General features: G+C 36.8%; 1 long non-coding RNA gene across 1 annotated transcript; it reads left to right on the forward strand.

Moving 5' to 3' along the window:
* The first annotated feature begins 1472 nt into the window (after window positions 1-1472).
* On the forward strand, window positions 1473-3625 carry LOC134529201 (uncharacterized). Its single transcript, XR_010074495.1, has 2 exons — window positions 1473-1697; window positions 2018-3625. It is a non-coding gene; the product is annotated as an uncharacterized LOC134529201 (long non-coding RNA).
* The last annotated feature ends 7713 nt before the right edge of the window (window positions 3626-11338 follow it).

The following is an 11338-nucleotide window of genomic DNA, read 5'->3' on the forward strand; positions in this document are numbered from 1 at the left end:
AAATCACACGTTCCACGAACTCCTTTTATTTCAGCAACGGTACAACACGTCTCCAATTGCGCTACACCTACAAACACTCAATGAAACTGTTAATAACGCCAACGGCGGGAGAGAATCAGTTAACAGGCTGACCAGGTCACCTCATGGCCTGGCCTCGTGAGTTTAGGACGCGGTTAGTGATTAAATGTTCGAATTGAACTTAAATATTTATTAAAACGAGTCGGCCACCCGGAGCAGGCCTGGAGGATAAAAAAAAAGGTTTAATAATTATAAAAAGTCCGGCGGATGTTAAAAGATCAGTTGATTAAGAAAAATATTAAGTTGCGCGGTGCTCACCAAGCATCCTACCCCGGGTGACGACGGAAGTGACTGAAGAGACCAGGGCAGCATGGCGGCCGGAAAGCGCTAGATTTACCGTTAGTCTCTCCTGTTATTTATTAATACATATTTAACTAAAACAATTACACTAAAAATTCTATAATAAAATTATACCAAGGTTTCCTTAATTATTTAAGCAGTATTCATTTTAATTAGGACTATGGTTCAAACTGGTTGCGGGTAGTTCCATTGCCTGCCGCGTGGGGCGCTGCGCCTTCCTTACCAACTAGCACTTAAAACATAAACACTTAGGGAATATTATTTAAAGAAAAGACAGGTAGCAATTACATAAACATAAAAATTGAATAATAAAATAAAAGGGGTCGTGGCACAGACTTTACTCCCGCCTCTTGTCAGCAGCCTCACACGCGCACGCACGCAAGCACGCATATGCACGTGCGTGCACACGCGCACACGCACACACACATGCGCGTATGCACGCGCGTGCACACGCGCACACGCACACACACATGCGCACACGCACACCTGCACACGCACACCTGCACACGCACACCTGCACACCTGTACACTTGGCGGAAGGTTTGAAATAGAGGGTGGGGATGGGAGGAGAGGGGTGTCGACGGGGTGAGGCACATCGGTCTTAAGGAGGGCGTAGCCCCGGTCGACGTCATGTTATTTACAAAATATATTAAAGTCTCATTCAATAAATGTTTACAACTGTGCATAAATATTATTTTCAACTCTGCACGAAATGCAGCATAAAATGTCTTTAGTGATGCAAGAGCAGAGCTGGGCAGTATCGAAAATACAAGTACCTATTTTCGGATCTTTTGTGTATTTTGTATCAGTAGAAAGTTATGTCTCAGTATTTTATATTTTGTACCGAAAATACTTTTGAATTTTATTTACTGTATTTTGTATTTTATATAATACAAAATAAATTCCGTACTTGCATTTATAAAATATCTCATTTATTTGCTGGATATTTTAATTTTGGAAATTGGGTTTGGCTATTTATTTGCAATCTGGCACTAGTGAGTGATATCATTGTAAAGGTACATATTAGTTGAACAGGAAAGGTATCACATATTTTTACAAATTGCTGTCTTTATCACGTATGTTCATACATATCTATGGAATATGATTGAAAATGGAAATAAACATGGCAAGCGATTGTGAATCAGAAAATGTATTTGTACCTAAGAGCGCAATCCTGGAGGGAAAGTTTTTCACTGTTGTAGTACGTGGAAAAGATGGTAAATTGAAAGCACGGTGTGAATTATGCAAACCTGGGAAAGATATGTACTATAGTTAGTGGGTCATGTTCTGCTACAACAAACTTCAAAACTCATTTGAAGGTAAGTAAAGTGAAAACAATTTTTATTTCTATAAAACTATTTTCATGATAATGTATGCACACATTTTTCAAGTACTGTAATAGACTTAATTGATTTCTTTTTTGTTTAACTTTCTAGTATATTACATAACCCAAAAATCGTATTGCACAATGTTGAATAATTAAAACACAAAGATATCCATGTTAATTAATATGATATTGTCTTTTCATACAGATTTGTGGGCGAGTTATAATGTAGAGGTAGAATATGTTTATATTTAAACTAGGTCAAAGAAAACAGTTGCTGCCATATTAATATTTATTTCTATCGTACATTTCTAGAGAATACATCCAGAAGAGATAAAAGCATTCGAGACCTATAAACTGGACGAAAAAAGAACCTGCAGCTGCAAGAAAAAGGCTACTTTCACCTTCATCAAGTGAAGTTTGTAATTCAACAAAATTGAAGCAAACATACCTTCCATTTTTAAGAAAAAATACTTCAAGCAATACTATGGCACAAAAGAAATTTGATGCACTGCTCACATTTGTTGTAAATGGGATGAGACCTCTCTCAATCGTGGATGTCCAAGATTTTGTGAATTTATTTGAAGGCAAGTGGATTTATGCATACTTAAGAGCTTATTACTAATATAATTAATTTTCACTTTTCAGATGTAGCATACACCCTGTCCTTAATAATAGTACATGTAAATGTTAATAATCTGAATTTTGTTATTCTCTGTCTCATTTTATTACGTTTGGACTTTGGAGTTAAGGTTATGTCACGACGGACTCTTGGGAGACACATAAATGAAATACAAATGCAAGTAATTTTTGATATCAAAAATACGTTCAAGGAAGTAAAATATATTTGCACAACAGCAGACATATGGTCACAACACTGGCCAAGTGTTCTACTTTATGGAATGCCTCAGGCCGACCAAAATCGGCTGAAATAATATTTTCTATCCTATGACATAAACTTAGTTATCCTTGTGTTACCAGATGGAATTCTATGTACGATTCTGTCTGCCAGATTATACAATTTCAAGAAAAATTTCCAGAAGTTTTTGAATCACTAAAATTGAAATGCACCATTAAAGAAACTGAGCTTGAATATCTAAGATAGTATATAGACATATTTAGCCCTCTTGCTGCTGCTCTTGAAAGCCTACAGGGAGATGGCTGCTATTATGACCAATTACTACCAACACTTTTTACATTGGTTAAAAAGTTTGAAGAACTAGAACTCCAAACTTTCAGATTTGGTGCACCTCTTTTGCAAGCTGTGAAGACATCAGTTTTGAAAAGATTTGAGAAATATTTTGAATTAACTTCAGAGATAAATGAAGCCATTATTGCAACATGTGTACATCCATACTTCAAATTGTGTTGGTTACCTGCAACTGCAACTAATGAAAGCACAAGGAAACGGATCCAAGAAGTTCTAACAGTGGCTGCAAAGGACATAAACCCACTGAGAGATGACAAGAAGAACAGTTACACACCAGCAGAAGATGATTGGTTTGTATTCGATGTCAATACAAATAATGAATCTAGTGTTGCACAAACAAACAAAATTGAACTTGAGTTATTACAATACTTACAAGATAAGGATACCCACACGAGTATGCTAAATGATTATCCAGTGATGCGAAAGCTTTTCTTACGATATAATACAAGTTTAACCTCTAGTGGTCCTGTTGAAAGGTTGTTTTCATTTGCAGGTATAATACACAACCATAAACACCACAGCTTGAGTGACACAATGTTTGAGAGACTGGTTTGTCTTAAAGGGAATTCGTCCTTCGTTGCTCACAAAAATGTTGAATATATTTTGTAATTTCATCTGTATTTTAAAATACTATTTTGTATTTTGTATCTGAAATACATTTTATTTTAAATATTTTGTAACTGTATTTTTAATAAATGTACACAGGTATTTTGTAATTTGTATTTCAAATACATTTTCAAAGTATTTTGCCCATCTCTGTGCAAGAGTTTATTCACCGCGAGTGGCGGTTCTTACTGGAGACTCTACTCGCCTTAGTATTTATCATGGGTGCACAGTCCATGATGGCGACGATCTCTAGTTGTTTTCGCATCGATACTCTGGACAGCGACTGTTGTACTTGGTACCGAACACTCGCCTCTTCTTCTGGCTGACCTCCGGCATCGCAAAACCAGGATGCTGCTGGACAGCAGCCCGACTCGCCAACTGGGATGTGTTATGGACAGCGACTGTCTCGCTGTAACTAGTAGGCAGGATTGTAGACTCATGCGCAGACACTTGTCATGTGTGTCTGTACCGGGATTACTCGACAACTCGTTAACTCCCGAGCGAGGGCGGAATATTCCAAGTCTTAATAAGAAAGTGGCCTTGCCCAGCGACGACTCATGGTACTGACGGCAATTTCTCAATCGCCCTGTTGTTCACGAGTACTGGGAGGCTAATGTATCAAAGTTCATGTATGGCGATTTAATGCTGAAGGTAAAGTTCATGTTATTGGTAGTCTGTCGCTAACACCAAACAGCTCACTGTCAAACCACGCTGCCACCGCGCACCAACCTCTTTCAGCCCTCGCTTATTAGCCCTATTTTTGCCAAGTCCGAAACCAGTTTAAATTATCACTGTTTCCTCATTTTAATTCACAAATTATCATAAGCCGCAGCTAAGGCTCGTACGACAATTCCAGAATTATGTTTTAGGTGTAAATAAGTAAAGCAGAGGGCTTAACAATTTCCGAGTTCAAAGTCCAAGAGGCGACGATCGTTACGGTATAGTGCAGAGGACTTTCATAGCCATCGGTGGTCAGCTGTTCCCCATTCCACTTTTGCTTCTCTCTCGCCAGATCGGGGGCATTTATACCCTCGAAACTCCCATCCACAAGTTGCGAGAATAGTCCAGATTAATAAAGTGTCACAAAGAGAACATGGAAGCATTTCCGTTTCCGCTTGTGCGCCAATCCGAGGCTGACCGATCCCAGCCGAACCCAACCGAAGTGTTTCCCGCGCACTCCAGGTGACTGCGGGTGGCGTCCTCACGCCGCTAATCAACGTAACAGTTCCAAGTGGAAAATCCGGGTGGCTAACCACAGGAAAAACCTGGTCAAGTCAAGGGATATTTCAGCAACAGGGAAAAAGCGTATAAAGCAAAGATTTATTTTGATTTGTATCGGTTCCAAGTACACACCCTTTCTTACACCTTTTCAATTCGTCTCTAATTGTTACAAAAATGTTCTCTCCCATTAATTTTTCCACTGCTCCTGCTGCAATTTTTTTTGTCTATCTGCCATCTCTCCGAATGATAAATCTTGCGTGCAATTGCTGTTTGTCTAATATGTAACTATACTCACCAACAGTCAACACTGCGCTAATCGCCTAAAGCCAAATGTGTAAAACGTACTACACCCAACCACCCACTGTGCTGTACACCAGACTGCTGGTGGCATTTAACTAACTCTAAATATCTGAGTCCGGCTAATCGCCTCTCAGCTAATGGAATAGTTCTCTGAAGCCCGCCAAATTCAATTATGTGCTCTAATATTTGTGCCTGTAACTTTGCAGTGTTTTGTTTCCGGACATGTGAGTTGCTTGTTTTGGCATTTTCTGCTACCTATTAATTTATTCCCCGCAATTTGCTAACAGTCTGTATGTATAATATTGAATACAACTCGAAATATTCTGATGTTAAATTGGGAACAGTAAAAGTTTCCAGAAATAAGTCTAAAATAATGTGTTAATGTAAACAGCTGTGACATACATTTAATACACAGTTTCATGCATAATCAAGATTTTAAACTTATGCTGCAGTGCTTTGGTCTTACAACTGAAGAGTGTTTGCTGTGTTTTTACTACCATCGTAACTAGCTTATGTAGTAGAAACATTTAGGCGATGGGGGCTGTTGAACTAAAGCTTTAGCTTTACACACAGATCAACATTGGAACCATTGGGAAAAAAAATTTGACGGCCGGACGGTTTCACCTCCCCTTCCTTACACCATGACCAAGGTTTCCTGCTACCTATTAATTTATGAGCCGCAATTTGCGAATATTCTGTATGTATAATATTGAATACACCAGATAGTAGAGCACATTTGAATTTGGCGGACTTCAGGGGACTATTCCATTAGCTGAGATATTTACATTAACACATTATTTTATTGGAAGCAAAATACAAGCTTAAATATATTTCCTTGAATTGTGTAATGTTTTACTGTTTGCTACTTTAAAACAGTATACGAGGTTTGATCTAAACGTTTTAAGACGCAGCTTTTACTTTCAAATTGGCAGTACTTGCAGGCTGTTTGATGGTTATGTGTGAAAGTTGTCCCAATGATGTTTCCAAATTTTATAAGCATTCCTGGAAATGATATTTTTTAGGGGTTGTTTATAACCCTCACCTCTCCATATATGCTTGTATGTCTTCATTTGAGTCGAATTTTTTTTCCCTTTCAACGTCAATTTCAGTTTTGGTAACTGAAGTCGCAGGGGCTATATTGAGAATAAGGATGTTGTGGAAGCATAGAAATTTATTATTTGGCCAAAAATTCTGTGACTGAGAACACTCGAGCCACAGCGTTGGTTGGTGGAGGACCTAATTCTTGTTCCTCCAGAGTTCAGGCCTTTTCTTCTGCCCCTTTATTTTTGGGGGGGGGGGGATGCTTAAGGACACTTATATAATATTTTTAGTTGACTGCCTTACACCTAGGGGCAAATTCGTGACGCATTATACCCTTTGGAGAAATAAACATCATGTCCACATAAGGGAGGTGAAACCATCCGGCCGTCTGAACTCGTCCTCTACTGCGCACTACGTCACCTTGGTTTATGGTGTAAGGAAGGAGAGGTGAAACCTTCCGGCCGTCTGACTCGTTCTCTACTGCGCACTACGTCACCTTAGTCATGGTGTAAGTAAGGGGAGGTGAAAACGTCCGGCCGTCTGAACTCGTCCTCTACTGCGCACTACGTCACCTTGGTCATGGTGTAAGGAAGGAGAGGTGAAACCTTCCGGCCGTCTGACTCTTCCTTTACTGCGCACTACGTCACCTTGGTCATAGTGTAAGTAAGGGGAGGTGAAAACTTCCGGCCGTCTGACTCGTTCTTTACTGCGCACTACGTCACCTTGCTCCATGGTCGCACCGCCCGTTCTACAGCAGCGCGCTTATGGGGATACCACTCGGAGACAGTTCATTTACAGTCTTTTGAATAATAAAACGTTACCGGGAAGTGTATGAACGCGTTGGAATGTGCAGAAAGTTCATATTTATCCGACCAATGTGTTTTAATTGAATATCATAACCTTAACAAATAATATAATGTAAGATACAAAAGTAAAGTATTAACATTATTATTATTATATACATAATATCTGACAGTGGTTTTATCCTGTACAAAACTTGCGCCTCGTTTCATTTAATTTGAATGCCCTCTATTTAGTATGAATGCACACATAATATTCACTTTCTATATCAACAAAATTTTGTGTTTAAGATTCAAGAAAAAAACGCATTATCACAGTAATAGTTCAAAGTGTAAAAAGAAACACTTCAGAAATATTCATGACAGATTTGCCCATGAACCATTCAACACGATCTATGAAGTTTCGATGGAATAACAATCGAGGAAGTTAACGATGCTAGGTTAGTAACTAGGTATATTAATTTGGATAGTATCAGAATTATTTAGTATCAGTTACGGTATGGTACAGTACTAAAAAAATCTAAGGCAATAAAATTATATTACGTATATAATTATATCACCTAACATATACGTATGCACTATAAACATTAGGTATATATTACACATATAATTGTAGTACATGCATATTTTAAACAAAAGACTCGCATGAAAATAAAGTAATCTGGGGGAATATTGCAATGTCAGTAATGTTTCATTGTGAAGTTAAACTGTGCACCAAAAAACATTTGTCAAAGTTATCTAATTTAAAGGTTTTTTTCAGCTTCTTTATTGTATGGCGTTTCGACGAAGTATTTGCTTTGTCTAATTCTGTGTTTATTTCTTTAAAACGCATGTATGCACGAGTTTTTACAAAATATTCAAGACTTCTGAAGAAAATTCTACGCATCTGTTTAAAACTTTGTAACTTTCTTGAAGATTTCTGTTCCTCTACTTAAAAAAAAAATGCAATGAAATTACAGAAAAATGTTTCCAGAAATGCATTCATAAAATTTTGAATTGGAAGAATTAATTATCTATGTGAAACAAATTTTCTCCATGTTCTTTTCTCTTCTCGTTACTCATCTGTGTAGGAACACCAGATTAGAATATTTAGCTCTAAAATTATGCGCAACAAATCCAGCCACATTTGTGAAGCTTTCGTTTGTTAGTGTATCCGTGAATTCATTTTTCTCTCTGTTAAAAGGTAAATGTGGTGTTAAATCAAGAGAAGACACATCGAACTCAGGTAGGCCTACTTCCCTTTCTTCACCCTCAACAATGCTGTGCAGTCGGGCAGCTCTCGGTATTCGTTTCCTCGTCTATTTTTGAAGAATGTTGAGTCATTTTTGGCCGTTTTTGACAAATTTTGAAAGTCAAGGTCATCCAAGATGGCAGCCATGACGTCACAATCCAAAATGGCAGAAGATGGCGGACCGGCTCCACACTCCGACTCCATGTGCCCGGAACGGCCATCTTATACTACTAATTAATTTCTAAAATTCCCATTCCAAATTTTACTTAACATACTAAATTTTCTTATATACCTTTTAAAAAATATCATTACATTATATATTGTGTTTAGAACTTTTGTGCTCTTGGGGTGTAAGTGGCAACAAGCTCACCCAAATGACAGTGCTAAAGGTGGGTTCACGATTGAGAAATTTAATAATTATAAACTTAACCTGTTGTCACCTCACCTGCCTCCTTCAGTTTTGTGATGCTGTGTTGTGCTCGGAGCGCCAACTGGCAGAATACTGTGCGCTAGAACACATGAGATCTTAGGGTTGTGGGTGACTGGCCACGTGGCAGGAGGCGGCGGATGTAATTCTCAAGGTATCCCCTAAGGTGTTTGCCCCTCGGGACCCCATTAGTTTTGAAATGAAAGACTAAGGTTATGGACTCATGTTTAGTACCAGTAACACAGCCCATTACAGGGTGCTATCTATGCGCCTAGCCTGCTATGTGTAAGAACTGAGGCTCGTACCGACTCATTGTCGTAGATTGCTCAGATGACGATTCTAAACTGGCTGTTTCACTGATGGCTGGATTTGCGCGTAAGCACCGGCCCGGTTACTTAGCCACTTGTGCGGTTGGCACAAATTACGTGTACATGTTACATAACCTTACAGATTTACCCTAAACGCCTATTCACAAACAGTTCGGCATGTAGTTGCACAGATTGGGATGTGGTTGTTGTCATGGAGTTTGGGCTGAGGGCCCCGAGAGTCTGTAAGAAGGAAGTAGTATATGAATGGGGCTCCTGGCGCTGGTGCTGGAGCGAGTATTAAGAGGCCGTGTCAGTAAATTTTATTTCCAATATTCTGGTCTAGAAGTTCTCTCTTTTAACAGTGAGATTTAGTGGCTTATTCAACCGAAGTAACTGTAACCGCAGCGCGTGATAAAGCTACTATACCGCCAGATTACTCGACGAAAAATGTATCTGGTTCCTCGACAATCTGAGAGGATGACAATCTGACCGGCGGCTCACTAGGAAATTGCGGATGCAGGGATTCAGAATCAAGAAATCTCACATTTACAACTGTAGTATGAGTCGTATCTAAAAATTTTAATACTTTAAATGTATCGGAATACAATTAATCTTCAAACATGTGGTAATTATTCTTTATCTGGATGTAATATTCCGTGAAAAATAATGTTAGTTGACATTAAAAAGTATACGAAATTCATAGTGTAACGTTTTAAAAGGATAATAACATAAATTCTTATGCTTAGATATTGCATATGCATTACACACAATCTAAATACAATCTCACTTAAGTCAGACTACCTAATTTTTTACAATGCGCCATCATACAGTTTAACAGAGGTAGGAGAACCTCTTATCGATGTTGTTTCAAAGAATCTAAATTTACAAATATTACTATTTATCTTATTATGATATGTATCTTTATGAATAAGAATTTACAAAAAAAATGAATTGATTACATTACACTTTAACATTACAAAAGACTAAAACACTAACAAAACTTAGTTTTATATATTGCTGTAGCATATTAGAAGACGAAATAACTCACTAGACTAACATTAAGAGGGCTGTATCACAAATTTACTTTACAGAGGAGAAAATATCTTTTAAAGATATTTCATTACCTCATTGATTACATAATACTGCCGTTGATGTGATCGTGGATATAAAGTATTGAAAAATTAGATTTCATTATGTTTATGTAAATATTTAGAAAACATTATTGCTTATAGATGCTCATTATTTAAATAATAAAGAATCTTTTACTTTTATGTACTGGACAAACAAAATACTTCTTAGTTAATAATCTTAGTTGAATAACATCTTCAATTTGTATTGAATTCAATGTACAAATTGAAAATCATGTACAATGAATGCAACTGATTGAATTCAATCAATATTTGATCTTGTGAAACGGCCATAATGGTGATGTAGATAATTATAGATACTCACATGCATTTCGAGAGTCCGTATAAAGCCTATTACAATTCTATAAGTACCTATACATTAAAATGCTTTTAAAATAGACATGTGTAATATAATTAAAACTTGTTTAAATAAGATCATAACAAAAAAAATAAATGAAAATCCTTCAACAGTAAGTTATGTTTTATAAGATTTTAACAAAACACACATACCATAAGAGAATATTAATCATGCCACATAATTCAACACAAAATATTCATTCCAATAGGCGCTACGTAAAAATAACTTCTATTTTTATGCTGATAACTTTGCATTGTTTTATATATATCATTATTTCTAACTTTTAATATTCTCCACACATTAACTGAAATTAAGTATTTTCAGAGCCTTAGCAAATGTTGGTCTGTACCACATACAGTTCGTACGATATCTCTACGTGAAACACATACAGTTCATTATTAGTAATTTCAATTATATTTCCATGAACATAATGAAATTAGTATAGGGCCTAGGTTGTTCACTGTTGAGTACTTCTGAAGTATTTTCATTGTGAGTTAACATACATACCAAATGCCATTCTTCCAGTAAAGTTACAAAGAAGACAACAAGATAATATATGTATAATATATATAATATGTATGTAGTACCATATTTTAAACCCCTATTAAATGAATAATAACTTAATCTCTTTTCTGGACTATTAAGTAATAGTTTTTGATTACTGTTATTTGTAACTTAAATAAAATGACAACTAACAAATTAGTAAAATACATAATTACGTGCGATATAGTGTGACAGTTTTACTTGCACGGCAAACGAATATAATAAAATGTCTATGACAATGTTAACTTTACTCATTATTATGGAAAGAAACAAAATGGGCAGATAAGCATATTCTACGCTGACATTTAAAAATGCTCAATTCAAAATGAACATTTCTTCCCGATGACAAACAAAAAAGTTGTATGGTCGCGAATAATACATTCGTATGGCGTCACATCAGCGGAATATTCCCTTGGCATAAATGTGTGAAGTCTGTGACACAAAAACAAATGAACGAACAGCTT

Source organism: Bacillus rossius, chromosome 2, assembly GCF_032445375.1.
Source record: "Bacillus rossius redtenbacheri isolate Brsri chromosome 2, Brsri_v3, whole genome shotgun sequence".
In the NCBI taxonomy this organism is placed as follows: domain Eukaryota; kingdom Metazoa; phylum Arthropoda; class Insecta; order Phasmatodea; family Bacillidae; genus Bacillus; species Bacillus rossius.